This window comes from Hypanus sabinus, chromosome 4 (genome assembly GCF_030144855.1).
Source record: "Hypanus sabinus isolate sHypSab1 chromosome 4, sHypSab1.hap1, whole genome shotgun sequence".
Classification (NCBI taxonomy): Eukaryota; Metazoa; Chordata; class Chondrichthyes; order Myliobatiformes; family Dasyatidae; genus Hypanus; species Hypanus sabinus.
The window spans coordinates 155,115,116-155,121,652 of record NC_082709.1 but is presented as its reverse complement, the minus strand read 5'-3'; positions in this window follow the sequence as shown (position 1 = coordinate 155,121,652).

Genomic DNA, 6,537 nt, shown 5'->3' with positions numbered 1-6,537 from the left:
AAACATCATACTAACGTTTTTGCACTATTGATTCTTATAATATTTTTATATCTTACACTACAGCCACAACAAATTTTATCATGTTAAGGATAATAAACATTCTGATTATAATCTCTTTACCTGGAAAATATTTTCCAGTTCTGGTTTTTTGAATAATAACAATACAACACACACAAAATGCTGGTGGAACACAGCACACCAGGCAGCATCAATAGGAACAAACACTGTCGACTTCTTCCTATAAATGCTGCCTGGCCTGCTGTGTTCCACCAGCATTTTGTGTGTGTTGTTTGAATTTCCAGCATCTGCAGATTTCCTTGTGTTTGCACTGCTTAATAACAATATAGTTTTGTTTTAATAACTATCAGCTTTTTATCTAATAGGTGATTCCCTTAGACGATAGAACCTAACCTTCTGAAAGAATTAAATATGTTATGGGTGAAGAAAGGAGTAACACTACTGATTAGGGAAAATATCACAGCAGTAGTTAGATAGGATATTCCAGAGGGAGCATCTAGAGAGGCCATAGGTGAGAATTAGAAATAAGAGTGATCACTTAAAACAGATTATTGAGTTCGAGTGCTGCTTATCCAAAATGCTTGGAGCTGAAAGTAGCTTGGGTTTTAGAATATATAAGATAAGCTTAGGATAACCATCATTTCCAACTGTCAATTTATGTGCCACCAGTAAGTAGTCTTTTGTCTTACACTTGTTCATCACACATACAGTGCCTATAAAAAGATTTCACTTCCTTTGGAAATTTTTGTGTTTTGTTGTTTTACAACATTGAATCACAGTGGATTTAATTTGGCTTTTATGACACTGATCAACAGAAAGGACTTTGTGTCAAAGTGAAAACAAACTTCTATAAATTGGTCTAAATTTATTACTATTATTAAACACAAAATAATTGATCACTTAACTACTCACCCCCTTCAAGTCGGTATTTAGTAGATGCATCTTTGACAGCAATTACAGCCTTGCACATCTGAACACCTCAATTTCCCCCTATTCGTCTTTACAAAGCTGCTCAAGCTCTGTCAGATTGCATGGGGATCATGAGTGAACAGCCATTTTCAAGTGCAGCTGCAAATTCTCAATGGGATTGAGGTCTGGACTCTGACTTGGCCACTCGAGGACATGAGCTTTCTTGTTTTTAAGCCATTCCTGGTTAGCTTTGGCTTTATGCTTAGCATCATTGTTTTGCTGGAAAACAAATCTTCTCCCAATTTGCAGTTCTCTTGCAGACTGACAGAATCAGGATCTCCCCCAGGATTTCCCTGTATTTTGCTGTGAAGCATCCCCACAACATGATGTAGGCACCATCATGCTTGATGGTAGGGATCGTGTGTCTCTGATGATGTGTAGTGTTTGGGTCACATCAAACACAGCATTTAGTCTGATGGCCAAAAAGTTCAATTTTGGTTTAATCAGAACATAGAACCTTCTTCCAGCTGACTTCAGTCTCCCACATGCCTTCTGGCACACTCTAGCTGAGATGTCATGTGAGTTTTTTAAATAGCTTTCTCTTTACCATATTCCCATAAAGCTGCAACTGGGTAACAGTCATCATATGCACAGTCTCTCCCATCTCAGCCACTGAAGCTCATAACTCCTCCAGATTGTCATAGGTCTTTTGGAGGCCTCCCTCACTACTCCTCCCTCTTGCACAGTCACTTGGTTTCTAAGGAAAGACTGCTCTAGGCAAATTTACAGCTATGTCATATTCTTTCCATTTCTTGATGATTGACAACTGGACTCCAAGGGATATTGAGTGACTTGGAAATTTTCTTGTATCCATCTTCTGACTTGTGCTTTTCAATAACCTTTTTTGTGGAGTTGCTTGGAGTGTTCTTTGTCTTCATGCTGTAGTTTTTGCCAGGATACTGACTCACCAGCAGTTGGACTTTCCAGATACAGGTGTATTTTTACTACAATCAATTGAAACCTCTTTTTCCCTTATTAGGGTGAGAGAGAGAGCCTGTGGTATGTCAAATTACCAGGTGAACAAGTAGTCTTTGTCCTTATTGATACTTTGCTGCATGCCTGAGTGCTCAGTGGGGGGACTGCCAAAGCATTTTTGCTGGTGGGGGAGAGGGGTTGTCACCCTGCTCTTTATGTATGGATGGTGGGAGCTGGGGGGGACTTTGGGGTTCTAACATTTAACTGTCATTCATTCTTTGGGGCACTCCTCTATTTTTGTGGTTGTGTGCAAAGAAAAAGAATTTCTCTGACTCTAAATGTACCTTTGAAACACCTTGACTGCACACAGGTGATGCCCATTTAACTAATTATGTGACTTCTGAAACAGATTGGGTGCAGCAGTGATGATTTGGTTTGTCATGTTGAAGGGTGTGAATACTTAAAAAAAATAATTGATTGCATATTTGTAATTAATTTAGATCACTTTGTAGATCTGTTTGCGCTTTGACATGAAAGTCTTTTTCTGTTGATCAGTGTCAAAAAAAGCCAAATTAAACCCATTGTGATTCAATATTGTAAAACAATAAACATGAAAACCTCCCAGGGAGGTGAATACTTTTTATAGGCACTGTATATACTTAATAATAAAAATTATTACACAGCATTAATATAATGAAAATGTAATGTGTGCAGGGTAACAAAAGCACAGCAGCACCGGAAGAATATCATACCAGCTGTTAAACAACAACAATGGAAACTTTCAGTCTGCACCTACGATTCTGATTAAAAGGTTACAGAACACTATTTGTATTTTACTTTTTAAAATTATGTTTATGCAAGGTATAAAAACAACCAGCATTGTAGGCTTGTTCTGGTGTTAGATGTTCATCAGCGATGATTTTGGCAAATACATCAGTGAAGTTCTCTGCTGCTCCCTGCTTTAAAAATTGAAATACTGCACTTTTTCTTAAATTTCTGCAACCAGTCTGCCAACAATTACCTTTAATTGTCAGTTCATCGTGGAAGATCTTTGCTTGATTCATGAATAGTATCCGGTAAGTGGCATATATTCACTCTGACGCTGATGAATCCAGTCACACAATACACAAATGAGATCTTCATTTTTCACTTTATGCACTTTTTCTATTTACTTAGTAAATCTAATTAACTTCTGTTCATTACATATATGAGGTTACCTCTCAGAACCATCTGTGGACCGCATCACCCAGGAACATTCCCAGCGCCTTCGACGGTTCTCTAGTTGTCATGTCATGTTAGCGCTCCAAAAAATTTCAGATTTTTGAATTTTGGTTTTCCAGTAAGGGGTTCTCAACTAGTACTATATATCACTCCCTAAAAGGAGAAGCTAACATGGAGCAAAACCTCAGAAAGGTGTATGGATAATTAGGTTACAATAGGCAATTTAACTTCCCTAATATTGATTGGAGCAGAATTCAAGCGCTCGCATTATGGTTTCTTTTCTTTTTGTGATTTATTTTTTATTGAAGTTCATCATCAAACAAACATTTCCATAAGATATATTTCAGATATTGTACATATATATCACAAGTCATATATGCCACAAGTATTTATCTGAGGTATACACTTATAGAAAAGAGAGGAAAGAAAGAACAAGTGAAAAGAGGAAACTATGTACAAGTAGGGAGTGATCTTTATTTTACAACATATTCATTGATTTGTGAGGATAAAATCAGGCCTATGAGGTGTTATGTAGTTAAACCATTTTTCCCAGTATGAATCAAATTGTTCCAATTTATGATTAACAGATGCTGTTACCTTCCCAATTTTGTAAATGTCCATTGTAATTTCCATCCATGCATTTAAGATTAGGCTCTCCTGTGATAACCATTTCCTGGTAAGAGTCTTTTTACCAGCCACTAGCAGTATATTCACTAAATATTTATCTCCTTTCAACCATTCTTGAAGTATATACCCAAAATATATGGTCTTACTTTCTAAGGGTATTTCACATTTAAAGATGTCTTGTAGGGCATTGTGTATCCCACTCCAGTAGTCTTTGATAATGGGGCATTCCCAGAAAATATGATAATGGTTTGCATTTTGATTTCCACAATTTCTCCAGCAAACAGGGAGGGTGTAATGGGAAATTACACCCAAATCTCATAATGGGATTTCTGAAAGGGTGTAATAAAATATCTTATCAAGTTTTTCCATCCAAACTCCCTCCGTTTCTGTGAACTGGTACACTTCCATTGATAACTCCATATTATTGTTCATTCTTCCTCAGATATAATTATCCCTCCTTCCTTCTACCATTTTGTTTTAATGTATGAAGTTGAATGTGTTTTAAGATTTGATAAACCCTTATACACGCTTGAAATGATTCTACTACCATTACCTGAATTATATGCTTTTCTAAATAGCTCTATCAAACATGTTCTTGCCTTGGTTACATTTTTAACCTTCCTGTTAACATATGGTCACATCTGTAAATACCGACAAAAGTCTTTTTTTAATTAAGTGTTGCTCTTAAAGCATTTCAAAACTGAACAGTGTTCCTTCTTTCATTATATTGCAAAGAACTGTTATTCCTTTAGCTGTCCTGTCCTTAAATCTAGCATCCAGTTTATTCGGTGTAAAATCTGAGTCACATGCACGCCATTTAAGAATTGCAATATCTCCCTCTAGTTTATATACTTTTTAAATTTTTCCATATTTTAAGAGTCCATTTCACCCATGGGTTATCAATAGTATTTATGTACCTTTGCAGGTTGTTATCAGCCAAAATTGCCTGTATGGGGATGGGAAGTATCCAATATTTTTCCATTGAGCCTCATACAATGGGTTGTACCAATATATCACAGCTCTCAACTGTGCTGCAAAATAATAATCTCTAAGAGAAGGTAGGCCCCCCTCCTTTTCCTTAGCTAATTGCAAAGTTTTGATACAAACTCTAGACCTTTTACTTTGCCAAATATATCTTTATAGCATTTTGTTCCACTCATTGAATTGATTTTGATTAATCTGGATTGGTAGGGTCTGAAAGAGATATAATAGTCTGGGCAATGTATTCATTTTAATAGATTCAATCTTTGAACTGAGACTAAAAAAAGGAATAGGTTGCATCTTGTTATATATTTTTTATATATAGGCTGTTATTTGCATTCTAATAATGTTGCCAAATCTTTTGGCATAATAATGCCCAAATATTTGAAAGACTCTGTGTGCCAAACCCAAGGGTATCGACTTTCAATTTCTCTTGGTGGGCTATAGTAGTATGAAAGTAATTGGGTTTTATCTATGTTGATTTAGTCTTCTGATAATTGACCATATTGTTCAAAGGATTGCATCAATTTAGGCAAAGAGTATGTTGGTTGCCCTAGATAGATCAAAATGTCATCCGCATAACAAGCCAAATTATGCTCTGTCCCTTTAATAGTAATTCCCCTGATATCTTCATTTTGTCTGATGTATTGAGCTAATGGTTCCAGATATAATGCGAGGAGTAGTGGTGACTATGCACAACCCTGTCTCGTGCCCCTTTCTAGGGTAAGACTATTTGATAAATATCCATTGATTTTAATCCTAGCAGTAGGATTGTCATATAGTGTCTGTATAGTTTTAATAATTGTGTCATGGAAACCAAATCTAGGTAAAACTCTGAATAGAAATTAACCGAATCAAATGTCTTTTCAGTGTCCATGCTTATCACTATTGGTTCGATTTTATTTTTTTGTATATGATCCATAATGTGAAATATCCTTCGTATATTGTCTTGTGTCTGGCGTTGTCGTATAAAACCTGTCTGATCGTTACGTATCAGTATCGGTAGAAAGTATTCCAATCGTTTGGCCATGATGGAGGTAAGTAATCTATAATCTACATTAAGAATGGATGTTGGTCTAAATGACCCACATTCCATTTTATCCTTGCCATCTTTCAGTATAGCTGAGATTATTGCTTCCTTCCAGCTGGGTGACATTTGTGCCTTTTTTAGAGCCCAGTTCAATGTGGGGAGTAAAACAGGAATTAACTCATTTTTAAATTCTTTGTACCACTCTGTCGTATACCCATCTGATCCTGGTGACTTGCTTAATTTAATCCTACAAATGGAGCTTTTAGTTCAATTACGACAGCAGTCATCGTTCTAATTTTGTTCTTCGCTTAAAGTGGGTAACTCTAGAGAATTCAAGGAGGTGTCAATTTGGGTTATGTTTCCCCCTGGAACTTTGGAATATAGAGTTTTGTAAAACACTTCAAAAGCTTCTTGAATTTCACTTAGCTTAACTTTTATTGCTTTTGTTCTTGGATCCCTAATTCTATGAATTGTATTCTCTGCTTCCATGCCAGTATTTTCATAGACTTCGATCCACTTTCATAATGTCTGTTTCAGAAACATTAAATTTTTCCTGATTTCTTGTGTAGCCAAACTATTAATTTCATTCCTAATTTTTAAAATTTCCTCTAATGGGATTCTGTCAAATTCAATTTGTGTTTTTTCCCTAGTTCCTTCAGCCTGTGGTGGTGGCATCCATCGGTCTTGAGACCATGGATCTGCGCCTGGAGTTTCCAGGGCCCAGGCCTGTATGGGAGACCAGCAGTTGCCCAAGCTGCAGGCCTTCCCCTCTCCAC